Here is a 16368-nt window from a genome sequence, read left to right as displayed (position 1 = left end):
TGTGCCTGGGAGAGTCACCTTTACTGTGGAAATGTCTAAATCCATGTTAAAGGGGCATCTTACTGATGTTTGGCAGGTGAATCACTGTGGTTTTTATCAAGTATGAAGTAGAAATTATACGTTTGTCTCTTCTTCTTAATGGTTTCTTGAAATCAACAAGGCTAATTAGGACAGGGAGGTAGCTGTTGGGCAAACTTGTAATTAATGTTGTGCTGTGGGCTAATTTTTGGCATTAATTAGTTTTATCCAGCTTTTTTAGTATTAAATAATTAATTATTTTACAGTGCTTTATATGCCAGAGTTGAGAACGAGAGTTGGATCCTCGGTAGAATTTCACATGTATTCATTAACTAAGAATTTGGCAAGGAAATAGGTGGGGGTTTTTTATTCTTTTTTTAAAATAACCAAGGATAAGACTGAACCAAGAAATTCAAATGTGGATGAGGCCTGTTTCCAATTATCAGTTCTATGGCATCAAAGCCTGCTAAATTAAAAAAAAGAAATCAAATTAGCTCATTACAGTTTTTTATAATATCTGCCTAAGTAAATGCTCCACATTGATGTTTATTGGTGATTTTTAAATTAATAGGGTAAATGTTATCATAAATAAATGAGGCAAATGTGTAGCTTGGGAAAGACTAAGTACAGGTATAAATTCTACTCATGTTTGTGCATACACAGGGATTTTCAGTACAGGAATGAGGGAGCACTTGTCCTCAAAGCGTGGTAACCTATACACAGCTCAGTGGGTTTTTTGCTTCATAGCAGGCCTCCAGAAAAAATACGCATTGCTTAGTTTTCCAGTACGTCCTAACAAAGCATGCAAACCAGGTATTAAAAAGACATCAACGTGTGTGCTTTATTGAGACCCATGCTGGGTAGGAGCTGTGTCCCCCTTCAGTGCACAAGGCTCCAGAAAGGTCCGTGAGAGTTACGTGCGTGCGCTGTCAGGACCCTGCAGGTCTCTCGAGTGTAGGGGCTCATGTATTAAACCGTTTTACTACTCACTTCACCTTAAAGAGTGTGTAGTATAAGCATTAAAGCTAATGATCTTGATATTTTTCCAGATCCCTGCAGGAGCTTAACTGTGGGCAGAGATGAAAATTAATTTATTTGGCAATCTTCCTATATTGAATCTTGATTGATTCAGAAAAGCTTTAAAAAAGAAAATTTTAATCTTAGAAAGGAACTCTCGAAAGAGTTGAGATGCGAGGCGCACTGTGTAGGGAAGAACGCTTCGCGAGCAGAGGCTGGGCTTACATTTTGTGGAAAGTTAGAATAACTGTGATTCCTCAATAGCTCAGTCAATAAGTGCAAGTAATTATCTACTGCACAATTTCAGACAGTCTAGAAAACAACCGTCATCTTAAACAAAATGCTCATTCTTACATAATTTATAGAAATACGTTATTCACAACATGCAGCAGGAAGTGCCTTCAATGGGTTTACATATTTCCAAAGTTAGTAAATATTTTGTGCAATAGGTACTATATAGCTGTATGCTGACTAGCAGTATTATGAATCCGGCTCTGCATCTTGGAAGTTGTTTGAGGTTTTAAAACAATTTCCCTTTTCAGTTTTGGGGAAAAAAAAAAAAATCTAGGTCTCTTAAAAAAAAAAAAAAGGCAAACATAAGTAGATAAATAGTAACCTGAGAACAAATTTGAAGACTTTATTTTTAAATTTTGGGTATATTTATTTTCATATTTTCTATTTTAGGTCAAGTTACAAATAAGAACAAAGAGGAGAAATTGGGTTTAAAGCTTGGTTTCTGTAAATTTCTGAAAATGGAAAATTCCATGTGAGAGAAAGGTTTGTTGTTAAGATTTTGAGGTTTGCTGAGATGATATTTTGTAGCAGGGGAAAAATATATGAAAAACTTCAACTAGATCTTATTAAAGTCTACTGGCTAACAATAATGTAGCTTCATACAAAACAGGCGTTGCACACAAACCCTTCTGTGGAATGCAGAACAAAACCAAGAGACTTTCTTGGGTAGTGTCTGGATTATGAAGCCTGATATGAATGGTTTTAACAAATTTTTCTTAGCAGAAGTCATAGACATCAGCCATTGGAAGCTGGTACAAGATTTATTTTGCCTGTTTCGATATTGCAAGTGGCGTATTTCTCCTGCTAAAAATATGCACCCAAATTTCAGCCTCGCTTATCTCCTGGGTGGGCCAGAGAGATCTCATCTGACTTTGGATGCAGAGAGTTAGAGGACTCTGACATCTCATAGAATCTGGAAAACTTTTCACACATAACTCCTCAATTTTAGGATTGTTTCTTTAATTTTCGTTTAGGCATCATTTTCACTTTACTGGCTTAGTATCTTCAATGCCTGGTTCTGTTGTTTTAAACTTACTGCAGCTGATATTACTGACGTTTCATAGGTGTTCAAGGTTTATTGTTCTTCTGTGAAACTGCTTTGACTGTAAGAATAGAGAGACGGAGAGAGGAAAAAAAAAATGTTTTCAATGGTATAGGTATAAACATGGAATCAGCCTTTATTCAGAAAACAGAAGGTAGAGGTTTTTATAAAATATTACCTACCCTAGGTTTCACATTAAAAGGTCACTTTTTGGATTACAGCAAACCTAATCTGAAGAAAGTGTGTCCCTCCTTAATCATTTTGAGGTAAATGTTCCCTTCTCCATCTGCAAAAATCTCCAACCTATTTGGCCTGGTACCATTGTTCGGTTTATATGCAAAAGCAGTCTCAATTTTAACGGGTATGCATGTAACAGCAAAAATGATTTTATATTTTGAAGAGTGTGATCTCCTTGCAAGGCAATACATAGAAATAAATGAAGAAGAACTCGTAATTCAGAAATGGGAAGGAGATTTATTACTTTCAGCTGTTTAGTCTCTCTGGCCCGGACACGGGATCTAAGACTCTTTGGGACAGCCGGGTTTCACCTGCCTCTTCCGCTTACCAAAGGGTACACTTTTTTGTATATTTGTATGGATTGCTTTTATCATTAAGGGCTGTGCACTGCGTAGCGACATGAATACATGGAAAAACCGTTCAAAGAGAGGTGACAAAAATGATGAAAGTATAGGAGAGCGTGACCTATGAAGACAGGTCTCAGGAACGCGCTATATACAGCCTGCCGAAGGGAATATAACTGACAAATACTTGAGAAGAAACATGAGAGGAGGAGGAGGAATTAAAGGCGATCATGGGTGGTCTGACAGGAAGTAATGACCTGAAGCTAAACAGGGAATGCTTTCTAACAGGGAGGTCAGTTAGGCAGTGTGAGAGCTCGGCAAGAGAGGTCAGCGGGGCGGCGTTCTTCAGGGTGTTGGAGAGTTCACTAGACAAAACACTTCAGTAACTTAGTCTAGCAGTCTTTCCTGAACTAGTCTGAAGGATGTTCTAGGTGACCTGGGGGTCCTTCTGAAGACATATCAGGAAACGTTCATTGTGTGAATTAATTCAGACTTTGCACATTTTGTATACAAGATATTTGAAGAGGAGGAAGGGATCTTCCAGTTCAGTGTTTCTCGTTTCCTATTGCAGATGCTCAGTGACTGTTAGCTGTGGAGGCTTTTTTTTTTCTTTCTTCACAGATATTATTACCTTTACTTTTGAAAACCGGTAAAATGGAGGCTGTAACACAGTTGCACGAGGCTATTGATTTGAAAAGAAATTCTTTGCTTTACATAACCTTTAAGTCAGTCTTAATTTTTTTTTTTTTTGGCAGCCTCACTGAAGTGCAAAATATTTCTGTTTAGGCGCATCTTTGAAAATGATATCGTTAGTTGTGAGTCTATCTTGCCTTGTAAGCTAGTAGGCTTCCTGCAATAAGGTTGCTAGTATATATGCATACCACTGCAGCATACCAGCTGAAAGCAGAACTCTTTGCATGCCGAGTAAACAAGTTAAAAAAATAAATAAATAATAAAAGAGAGCAGATTAATTGCATTAAAAATTCGTACTAAAACACTGTATCATTACAGCAGGGTTATCCGAATCACTGCAATTCCAATCTCAGCTGAACATATAAACTTCCAGAATAACACTGAGTTTGTTAAATAGTTGTAATTTATCTCTGCCCTGTTCATGTAGTCAGCTCTGTGCCCTCACTGGAAAGCAAAGACTGTTTCTCATTTACCCTAGTTAATGTCAAAAGTTCTGACTGGTTCTTTAAAAAAGAAAAGATATTCTGCGTTGGGGACCATTTCACACTGGTTTGTGGCCTTACTTCATTCCCGGCCATTGCGGCTGCTCAGTACCTTACTCCCAGCTGGCACTTCTTTGTGAACAACGCTCCAGCCTTCTCTTTCCCTTCTGCAGTTGGTGACATGCTATTACTTGACTGGAATTGCAGGAATTATTTATGGCATCTTGAACAGCCTGTACCCACAAGCAATTGTATGAAATGGTTTTTCATAGGAAGCAAGAACCTTCAATTTTCAGAATTTAACAGGAAAAGTGTTTAATACTAATTTTCTGGCACTTGGCATTCATATTGGCATATATCTCCTATTTATTTTGCAAATGTTCAGCATATTAGTCTGTATATCTGTTTTATATACAGTATTTAATCATCTTGAAATATCGGTGAATAATTTTGGGAAAAAAATATTATGCCTCTTCTGTTTTTAGAAGGCAATTTATTTGTTTAAAAAGCTGGTAGTGATTTGTGAGTGCTGGTAACAGAACTGTAGAAATAATACTTTCTTCTTTCCATAGTTCAAGTTAAATGATACCCCCCTTATTTTTTGTAAATCCTCCACTGGTTTTCTATTTCTTCCTCTGAGCTAAAACCTTGTCTGCTATTGCTGACATTCACAATACAGGAGGACTTTTTGTGCGTAAAGAGAATTATAATTATTATTAAAACCCAAGCAAACCTCATTAAACTACTAAAAGCCAACTGAAAGAAGCACGTTTCTTTCCATTAGGCCAAAAAACCCCCCAAAACTCTCCCGGATTATGTTTCATCATGATTAATCTAAGCTATGGGATCACTGTGAGAACATGTTTGGAACAATCATTTAAATATATATGTTGTTATGGATTTGTAGGCACTGTGAAGAGGAAAACAAAATCATGATTTGGTCAATAAATGACTTCATGAATTGCCTACATAGCTTTATGTAAATGACATTCTTTTGACTGCTGCAGGTATGTTTAAAGTGACAATCATTTTAGACATCTCTTGTTTGACTCACTGGTACTGTTGCATCTGATATTGAACGTGAATGTTGAAATCATGAGAAACATAAGGCTTGCATCCAATTTTGTACATCTCTAACAATAACTGGTAGCAGTTTTGTGAGGCACTGTGGGTCAATTGAGAAAAAAACATGGAAATTGAGTATATTGGCAAGAGTTACAGAAAGCCCTTATAAGTCTAGAAACTATTTTACTAGCAGCCTTACTGAGTCCCTCAGTGTCAGTAATAATGTGCCTGGTCTGAAGGAACTAGATTTTTCAGCTCATGTTTTGAATCTGATGACTGGGCACTTATACATAGGAGATCATTTATTTTTAAATGTCATTAAATCTGTATGTACAGGAACTGGGCGTTCCTCTTGCTCCAAATGCTTAATCCTCAGTGTACTCTTGGGTCCTTGTTTCATTGCAGGTGTTCAGTTGCTAAAACATGACTCAGTTCCTAAAAATTTTGCTGCTGTCTACAAGTAAAGATGTCAGGTCTGAAGGAAACCGGGTCAAATATCTGGTTGACAAAAGTGTTGAAATATTTTAAATTAACTTTAATTGTCTCATGAGCTTCATTAATTTTCATTTCTTGTTGTTTTTCATTACCTAATTTTCTTTTTTTCATTCTATTTGTTAATTTTCTCATCCATTATATTTTATCTTTCCTCAATCTCACTGTTAAATGTGGAGTCTGAACAGCACGGTGCCAGGTAAGCCTGTTTACATGGGAGGGCCCTGAAAAAGCTGACATGTCCGTACAGTGGAAGGCAATGGGATGCAGAGACTGACATTCATGTCTGGGAAGCAGGAGCTGCTGTTACTGCACCGTCGTGTCAGTGTTCGTGCGTTTCTCCTTCCAGTGTAACCCCACGTTAACACAGCCAGTTCCAGAAGTAGCTCTCTGCAGAGATTTAACCTCAAGACTGGGGGGATTCTGGCTGTCAGAGGGGCTATATTAAAAGGGTTTTTTTTCTTAAGGAGCTATTAATGACTGGAAAACACAGAAATGTTGTATTGGGCCACATTCGGTTCACCTTCTTTAGTGCAGGCTTTAATAGCATCCAGTATCCACTTCTCTAAGAGCTGAGGCAGGGCAACTCGCCAGTGAGCACTAAAAAAACCAAGGCTGCCAAAAACTAACCCCACCTTCATCTACTCCTTCATGGCTGTTTTTTCCAATTTATTTTACTTCAGACTGTTTGACTGGCTCCTGGAATATTGTGCAATTTAAAGATAAAGATAGTATATATATATATATATTTTTTTTTAATGTAATGGAAAGTTAAGTTAAATACTCTAACATACCTGTGGTCATTATAGTACATAAATACATGCAAAATGTTTCTATACAATACTGCAAATCTGCAGATTACTTTATCATTCCCAGCAAGGATAATTTTCTGCAATTTAGGTATAATTTACCAGAAAGCAGAGATTATTAATTAATTATGGATGATTAATTGTAAAATATGCTCCTGCATTTGTGTTTCATCACTATACCAGTGTTTGCCTATTGTAAGACACTAGTAGAAGCAGTACGGGCACATGAGTAAATGTGTGTTTGCCTTACAAAAATCAGAAAAAAGTAATGGCCGTACAAAAGCTATTTGCCATCTTCCAGTTTTATTTTTTCATATACATTCAGTGAATTGTTCAGCTTACTGTGCTAGGGCAACTTGACTTTGAAGATTATAAAATACATACTGCAATTATTGTATGTTCAGTTTTTGGACCTGCAACACCAGCATGTACATGCCATAGCTACAGGTTGACTTTTTCCATGGACATATCTACAAGCGTCTCTAAGCACAAGCATTGACTTGGAGTACAGGGTTTTGTGCAGTCGGCCAGTCATCTCCCTTAAAATACACTTCGACTTGGTGTTATGGATTAAGAAGATCACTGACTCCTTCCATGAGTTGTTTCAGAGGTTATAGGAGGTGGCCATTTATCCTTAGAAGGGATGAGTAATAATTGCTAATAATAATTTGCACCTGCTTCGCATATTTTCACAGGAGGTTTTTAATCACTTTTAGTAGGTGAATTAAAATTATATTTACCCAAGACTTATTTTTAGTTTCAAACTAATTTGGAAAATTATTTAAGCCTTCACTAATTGCTTGCTGCTTACAGTATAGCGCTGTCTGTGTGTGAGATAAAAGCTTGGGCAAGATTTACCTTGGTTTGAGAAGATTAATCCCAAGCAAGGTGTCCTAGGACTGATGCTCTGCTTCTCTGAAACTTATTTCTATGTCAGGGAAGCAATGTACAGCGTAGGTGCAAGGGTTAGCTTCGTTGATGCAGCGCTGCCCAGCGTGTAGGAGGCAGTGCTGAATGTTATGACCATTTCTTTATGGCTCAAAGCGTAGAGGTCTGAAAAGAAAACCAAAGTAGAGGCTCAGGGAGCTGTCTGGAAATGTAAGGGAAGAAATATTTGGGAACCTTGTTCATCAAGGGCAAGCAGTTAGATATGATTAAATTAAGCTTATAACTTGAGACAGTGTGGTAACTGTGCAATAAGATTGTCTTTTCCTCAGGCAAAGAGTGTTCTGTGTCAAACGAATGGAGTAGTATATCATCAGCATGAAGCATTATGTGTCAGTTCCTTTATTTACCTTTGTACCTTGGAGGATGGAAAATACCTTAAAAATTAGCACAGATTTAAGAGTTGTTTTGAAAAAGAGAGTATAGTCCTATGCTAATAATTTTTCCTATTGCTGCTGTTAGTACTGGTGCTATTATAACTAGTATGCTTGTTACACTCAAGTGTCTAGTTATGAACTGGGATGTGGCTTTACCAGGTGCGGTATGGATTTACAGCATGCAAAGGGTGACAGACAGATAGCCGGGGAGTAAAAGGGATTGATGATGAATGTTGTTCAATTACAGAAATAGCGTCCTCGTACCAGGATCTTATTATGGGTAACCTGGAAGATTGGAGTAAAAAGTATATGATGTTGGAAGTGAAGATAGTTAGCATATCTTTGATGTGACAGGCAACAAGGGAAGTATTGAAGCAGTGTGAAGAGATGGGCGAAATGATCAAAGCAAGTGGTTAGAGACCTTCTTTGTAGCAGAATTTTCAGAAAGATATGAGAGACTCTTGCAACTCTTAAGGTTGGAAAGATGAACTTTGTGGTAATCAATATGTAATGTCATCAGAGCTGGGAAAGGAGTTTTCACATTAGAGATGGGTAAAGAGAACTGTTTCTTAGAAAGGTTATGTGTACTGAATCTGCAAGATTTTGGGCTTATCCTGGATGAGAGGCTTTGAAAGAAGTAAGAGTCAAAGACAACACTTGTATTGCAGTCCAAATTGGCAGGTCTGATGTTCTAGCTGTCCATTTTGACTGAGAAAAAGGATTTCCTTTCCCTGAAGGGAGAGGGTTGAGAAATCTCATTATCCACACAAAGTTTATCAGGGTATCCAGAAAGCAGGCTAAAAATTTAGACTGAACAGAATATGAAAAATGTGTCAGAGAAGTACATCAAGATTCATCAGCGTGTGAATGGCAGTGGATTTCTTTGCTGGTTTGCTTGTGGGATGAAGTTAGTGTAAAGAGAGGAGGTTACAAGGTGAATGGGAGTGGGACCCTCCTTGGGAACTTGAAGAATATCACAGGAAAGTATCCCCTGGAGAGGCTGTGCTGAAGGAGTGGCATAGGAGGACACACAGAGAAGTGCTGGTTTATCCTGGTTTATCAGGAAGAAACATGATCAGCTGTATTAAAAATATCTGGCAAGTTAAAGAGAGGAGAATAACAATTTTAGAGTTTGGCTAAGAAAAGCAAACATCAGTAGGAACTATTTCAGTTGAGTGTGGAAGGTAGAAACCAGAATGAAGAGAACTTAGAGACCAGAGGAGAGGGTTCAAGGCAGTGTATGTGAACCATGTGTTAAAGGGTCTGTGGGTAGCAGGGAGAGGGAGAATGGGGTGGTGGGTATAGGGCCATGAAGGGTGTGAGAGAAAGCAGGGCTCCAAAATACTTTCTGGCTTCAGGGAAGACAAATGGGATAAGAATAATCTACTTGAAAGGTAAATAAGGAGATGTTCTAATTCTTAGAATGGCAACTGTACGTAAGGTGTCTTCAAAGGTACCGGGGACTGGAAGGCATTGCCCATATGGAGCGAAGAGAGAGGCTGGCAGTGGCAGCAGTTTATCGTGGGCTGGGCTTACATCATCTTTTTGGATGGGCAGCGTGTGGTCTCCAGAGTGACAGACTAGGGTTTGGCCCTGTTTGTCTTTGCTGTTTTCTTCACTAAAACAAACAAGCAACAAACACAGGGAGTAAAATCTCTGCTGCCTACTGATACACAGCTTTCCAATGTTTGGAGGACAGCACAGGAAGCAACTGCATATCTGATAGGAACTGCAATGTGCAGAATTCCTTCATATCAATCTTGTAGTGAAAGGAGATATTTTTCTAGGTTTTGGGGTCATTTCCTTTGCAGTGTGAGTGCTAAGGGACTAAAAGCAGCTCTGATAGTGTCCTCTGTGGGGCAGAACATAAACTCTGTGTCATAAGGACAATTTCTGATAGAGCTTTAGTTTTTAGTAATGTCTTTTTACTGGAAAAGTCTTTATATTGAAATTTTCATAGAAGGAAATATAAGCAGGTTTCTGTACATGGATTTGCTGTTTTTGGCATTGTTTTTGTTCACTGCTTGTTCAGGGTTTTGTTAAGATACATTTTCACAACCTTTTTTCAAGGATCACTTTTCAAGGTTGATCTCTTTTTGTTGAGGCAGGTACCTAATGATTATCCCTACAGAACATAAAATGTGGAGGGAAAGGATTATTAGTCCCTTTTTTTCCAGCTGGGGCATGGGGGTACACAGAAAGTAGGCAATTTACTGAGTTCACACGAAATGGGGACTGAACTTCTAAATGTCAAACCAAGAACTTGCCCAAAAGGTCATCCTTTCATTTGATACTGCCAGGTATGTCTTTGCCACCATTGACCCCTGGTTGTTTCATTTGACAGAACTGATAGTCCTGTCACTCCAGCGATCCTTTTGTCAGACATGCAGCCTTTAACCCATACACACTGTGTCAAATATTAAAACTCTCTTTGAATAGTGCATGTTGGCTTTAGTTTCAGATAAATAATGCAGCTTGCACATACAGTCCTACAGAACCTTTAAAGAGTTGCTTAGGTAACTTTGAAAATCTGTGTTTTATGTGCTGAATTAAGCCCTTTCATTGTAATGGAGTTATAGTTTGCTATAGACCATGCTCTGTGAATGAGATCAATTTGTTTGGCACTGACCCATCCATTCAACTTGAAGCAATCAGGTTTAAAAGCTTTGCACTTTATTAATGTGTGTGCAAAGAGCAATTGGATTCCAAGGACACTCTTTAGGAAAGCACCTTGAGTGATTGGTCTTGATATATAATTCATATTTTGCTTCCAACTTTCCAAAGGAAAAAAATCTTGTTAAAATTATTTTTAGATAATATTGAAAGGGGAAAAAACCCAAGGCTTGAAATATGGACAATGACTTTGTGTGTTTAATGAAGTATATTGACTTGAAAATATTACAAGTTCCTCAACATGTTTTTCTATAACATTATTAAAGACAATAGAGGGTATTTTGAGATGTACATTAGCACATTTAAAGAACAAAACAAAAATCATAACACCATGATGTTCGTTTTCTAAACTGTACCAGCATTCAAATATTTTAAAAATCAACACCAGTTCTGAATGCTTCTTGATTTAAAGTCAGAACAATCTAGCAAATACAGCACTTCAGCCTGGATACAGTTACAAATACTTAATAAATGTATACAGTTCAAGTCAGACTCATCCCTGACGGCTCGCAGAACCGAGAGGCACCCTAACACGGGAAATGTCACCACGTAAATAAGACGGTTACATCATTCAAGCCAAAGAAGTAGTGGAAGTGTCTGATTCGGAGAATGTGTGGCATGCAGGAGTGCGGGGAAAAAATACCAAAGAGGCGAAACTGGGATAAAAAGAGGACCTTAGGATCTTGATGCCCAGACTTCTTAAATCTTTGGGAATATATGGCTGGGGTTCTCACTGCCTACTTCTGGCATTAAGAGCCCAAAGTGTGAAACAATTCTGCGAACACCACGATTGAGCTCTAGGTAGCTGTCATGCACGTAGGATCCTGTGCGCCAGGGCACCTCCTATGTCAGCAGCCAGAACATCCTCCATCTTCCTTGGGGAAAATTTTCTCATAATGTATTAATCTGTCTAGAATAATGGAGCTTTGCTTTTTTTCAGTGTTTTTCTAAATAACTTAAGAACAGAGTTTGCATAAGATTCTTCAGAAAGGTTCGCACAGCCCAAACTCTTGGAGAACCAAGTGAATCTCAGGTTCCTGGTTTGGATACTCATAACTTCAGTTTCTGTTTGCGTCTAGAACTTTTTCTCTCTTTCTCACTATGTTTGAATATGCTTTATACTTTTTAAAAATGTATGTCTGGATTTCAATAGGGCTACTATTTTCTGTGGTTAGGGATTTTAAAAGCCTTTAAAATAATACTACCCATATAGTTTTTTTATAGGAAATGTCTGTCCAAAGATCATCTAATTTTCACCCAAGCAGTTTTTTATTTTATATATATCTCTACATAAAAAAAAGTTATAGTTAACTACTTAATAGACCTAATTAATAATAATTGTATTTAACCTCAAACATGTTTGAGTAAAATGTATATGCTTATGTAAAATAATACATAATAATATGTGTATTGTATGTATTATACACACACAACACTTGCATATGATGCCATACCTAGGTCAGTCACTTAAGGAGGAATTTGTGTGTGTGGAAATGTGGAAGAACAGAAAGTAAATGTTTGTGTTCCGTGCAGCTGGAGAAGAAAAGTAGAGATACTGGAGCAGAAATGAACCAAAGTTCTTCAGAGTTGTTCTGTTTCAGCTCATTGAGAACATTCACGTTTCTGATACTTGCAAATAGTGTCAACATCTTTCAGCATAAACTAGGTGGAGAACTGTATCTTTAAAAGCCTGTTGGAACTGGTTATTATTTCATGCAGGGCACTTGCAACACTGACCAAAGGGAACAGACACAGTGTAGAAAACCCACCTCACTCAGGCTGAATTTTTCGTGAATGGTGAAGACACACAGAGTAAAATGAGATAAGGTCAAAGCCTGAATACAAGAGGGAGCATGGAAAATCCCTCCCCAGTGCTGGCATCCCCACAAACAGCAGAGGTCTCTTGGGGAACGTGGGGAGTGCTTCGGTGTGAGCGACGAAGTCAGCCAGGCATTGGTCCCAAGAGAATCCATAGTTTAATGGTAACTTGTAATTTGTGGGATGTTGTGATCCCAGTTGAAAAGGAAAACAAACCTGAATGAAACGGGTGAGTTGAAGTGCCAAAGCGTCGACAAATTTGGGAATAACCTGAGGCTGAAGAGTCGGTTTTGCCGTTTTGAGGCTTGTCCTCCTGGTGTCTGTAGAAGAAAGCCTTAGCTGGCTACTTGTATTTAGTGGTTAATAAGGATATGAGAGGGAGTCGCAAGCTCTATAGTCCTTTAAGTAGAAAATCTATAAGCATGTTTATATCAGCCTGGCTAACTGGAGACCTTGGGCTGCTCAGAGTGGCTGCCTTACATGTCAGGAGTATAACAGTCACGTTGATGTTCCCACAACATGGCGTACACATAATCTTTATCTCTGTTCTGGCTTTTGCTACTTTGAAAAATGAAACGCAGCTTTTCTAGCCAGAGAATTAATGTCTTTCTCTTGTTATTTTTATTTCACTCCGCTTTCAAATGTTTCCCTTTGTGATAAATTTAACTCATTACTTGTGATAAATAGATTAAGAGTTTAAGAGATCCTAACAGTAAATAATAGTGGTGCTGATGTTAAAATGAGCTACATAGGCTCGTAATGAGATATGTTTGCACTGTAGCAATTGCTAATCTAAAATTAGAATTAAGAGTACATATAAATCTTTACAGGGAGGTAATGACCCAGTTAAACAGTTGCTGTATCAAGGTGCTTTGCTTATGTATAAAGCTGAAGTCAATTCTTTTTACCTTGACCAAAAATTTGTCAAAAAAAAAAAATCTCCCCCAAACTACTGAAGCTTTTATCTTGACTGCTGTAATTAAAAGTGAACACTTAGGTCCCATCTGTTTCACCACATCACTGGAGCTATGGACACTGTCAGTGGCCATGGGCAAATGGTTAAATCAAGAGGCTATCAGGAAGATCTACAGCGTAAAAGCACCCCCCAGTTTCCCACTCAGCTCATTCATATCGATTTGCAAATGAATCTGCCTGTTTGTTTATTGGAATCGCTGTTACTTCAGCAAATTGTTCCAGCCAAGATGCGGCAGCTTTCCAAGGGCTCTGGATTTCATTGTTTATCGCTGTCACTTGCTTGTGGAAGGACCAGGAACACTAGCAATGAGGACTTGTAATAACAAAACAACACCAACTGACCAAACAAAGTGTGAGTTAGAAAAGTACTTTGGTACTGAAGGTTTTAAAACAACTAAATGAAGCTGAAAGAATAAGAATGCAGCAATGTTTTAACTGTGTTTTAATAAAGGTAAGACAACGTAGTGTGGGAAATCAAAGCCACTGCTTTTGCTAATGCTTGTTGTTTACTGGTTAATATAAGCAGTCCTAAGAAAGATGCTTATCTTCTAGATCAAGACTAGGGAGATGGAAACTCTATTTGCAATAGATATAATTATATGGATATTTCAGGGATAACTCCTTCCTATCGCAGGAAAACTGTGACGATAAAAACCAGTAACACTCAAAGACCAGACAGCAAAGTAACAAGAACAAGACAAACTAAGTGGATGGAGAGTTTAGACGACTGGTTAAGTCAGATGGTTGTTGGAACAGAGTCAAGTCAGTGTCTTGGGTTTGAACTATCCATCTAATGAGTATTTGAGAATACTTTGAAAACAGTTTTTGTCAATCAATGAATTCTTCAGCTATTAAGAATGACCAATTTCCATACAGCCTGTTAGCATTCTGAGGGCAATTAATGATTCCGAAGCACTGCCCTTCTGAACATACCTATTTTATTGTTGTGCACATTTTGCCTCAGTCTTGTGTTATTTTCCCTTGGTCCTGAGCAAGAATGAAGAAAAGGGAATAGGGTTTGTCTTTTAAAAAGCTGGGCAAACTAACGTCATCTGTATGTGAGACACGAGAGAGAGAATGGAATAGCGGAGTGCCGCATTTGTCTTGCCCTCGTTCAAGTAGTGACATTTCCGCTCATCAGCTGAATCTTCTACAGAATGTCAGAATCTTATTGAAGGAAACCCCATCCAAACTCCCTCCCGCTCTTTGTTGCTTTCGACAAGAGTACATGGAGTCCTTTTATGTGCAAGACGACTATGTCAAAATGGCTGGTTTTGTGCATTTCCTGCTGCTATTTATTGGCAGGATGGCTTCTAGAAGGGTTAAAGTAGAGTCTATTCATCCAGAATTCTGGCAGCAAAGGTACCCAGAGATTTGGTGCCAGTCCCCTTATTTGAGCTTGACCTTGCTTTCCTCTTGGTGCTCCCTGCATACACTGCCTCTGTTCCAATGCTAGAATATTTTTGGTGAGAATCTGGGTTCAGCTGAGTTTGCATGAGAGCTCAGCCACCTCTGCAATTCTGTGCTTAACCTTTTGAGATTATATAATGCCCAAAGAGAAATGCATGGTGTCTTTTCCTTCCTGGTTGGTAAGGCCCTAAAATGGGTGATGTTCTAGGTGGCCAGAATTAAGTTTTTATTTTCAAATACGGTGAGTTTGTAGGTTTTTTGAAGAATAATCTCTTGTACTTTCTTGATTACAAGCAATGATTAGCTCCTGAGAAAGATTAAATATTTCCACTTTGTTTTCGCTAAGCAATCTCAAAAGCCATTTATTGTGAATATACAAGAGTAACACAAACTGTCAGTATTTCACAGTAGTTGTCTAACAGTCAAAACAAGTTGCAGATTTTCTGTAAAAATCTGGAAGAACTTCACTTATTCTTTCTCTGATTTTTGAGTCATGTCATAATGGTATAAACCCAAATGAGTGCATCTGTTGAAATTAAGAAATGTATTATTATTTTTTTGTATTATGTATTATATAGTTATTACAAAAATAACTATATTTGACACTTTTGACACTATGTAACTTAATCTATTGGTTTGAGACAATGAGCCATGTTAGATTCCCTCCCCCCCCAATATTCTAACTCTACATGACAGGATTTCATTGTATATTCTATTCTTATAGGGACAATCCTTCTTTTGATGTTGTTTTGTACTGAGTGATCACAGACTTCAGATTTAAACACTTGCTATGCAAAATACATGTCAGTATGGGTCAGCCAGGTTACCACTGGCTACAATTTTTCTGCTACATGCTGTCATATTCTTTGCCTTTAGTTAAGAAGCTCTTATAAAAGGTATGAAGTCTTGCTTTCCCTTGATTGCTTCAAATAATTTGTTTCCGCAGCTGATCCTTGGGTAACGCGTGTTATGATCAATACAAGCACAAGGCTCCAACACGTTGACGCTGCTGAAAATGGCTTTTGGAAAGAAAATTTTGGTTGATAGGTTGGGTTGTTCATAACAACATTCTGTTAGAGCCGTGTTATGGTATCTCCATCTTTTGTATTGCAGTAGTGGTGTGTGTGTGTTCATATATACACAAATGATTATTTGAAATCATTATTATTACACTCTCTTGAATGAAAATGGTGACCTAGTGGTGTCTAGACAATGGACAATTGCTTCTACTGCCTCTTTGCTAAACTGCTAGCCATTTTCTCCACAGGTATTTTAAGTTTCCGGAGGTGCCTGTGCTCTCTGTTCATCTCTTAGGGCTCTTATGTTAGTGCTCAGTCTACAGGTCCTCCTGTTCCGCACGTTTGCCTGAGTGCAGGAGCCCACAGGGCACTGTTCCATAGACCAAGTTCAATCTCCTCTGGTTCTTAATGCAGCAAAAGAAATTTCTAGCCCCAAGAAAAGCGAGTTTTCAATTTTATGGTTAATTTTTTTAAAAGGTGTGTTTGGATGTATAAAAATGAATATGGGCACCTGTTTAAAAGCAAAATTAAAAATAAACAGAAAACTACCTGTCTTCCCTCTTTTAAATAAGCAATGTGAAAGTTTTTCAAATCTTGTGATAAAATCAATACTTTCCTGTGGCATTGTGTCCCTGCTCAGAGTCTCTGGCAGTGTATG

At 38.0% G+C, this 16368-nt stretch overlaps 1 protein-coding gene across 3 annotated transcripts in view; it reads left to right on the top strand.

Moving 5' to 3' along the window:
* Positions 1–16368, top strand: part of GRID1 (glutamate ionotropic receptor delta type subunit 1) — a 537290-nt gene that overhangs the window by 299903 nt on the left and 221019 nt on the right. The gene's annotated exons all lie outside the window — the stretch shown is intronic.

This window comes from Phalacrocorax aristotelis, chromosome 14 (assembly GCF_949628215.1).
Source record: "Phalacrocorax aristotelis chromosome 14, bGulAri2.1, whole genome shotgun sequence".
NCBI lineage: Eukaryota > Metazoa > Chordata > Aves > Suliformes > Phalacrocoracidae > Phalacrocorax > Phalacrocorax aristotelis.
The sequence above is the reverse complement of the archived record's forward strand: the minus strand, read 5'-3'. Positions and strand labels throughout refer to the sequence as shown.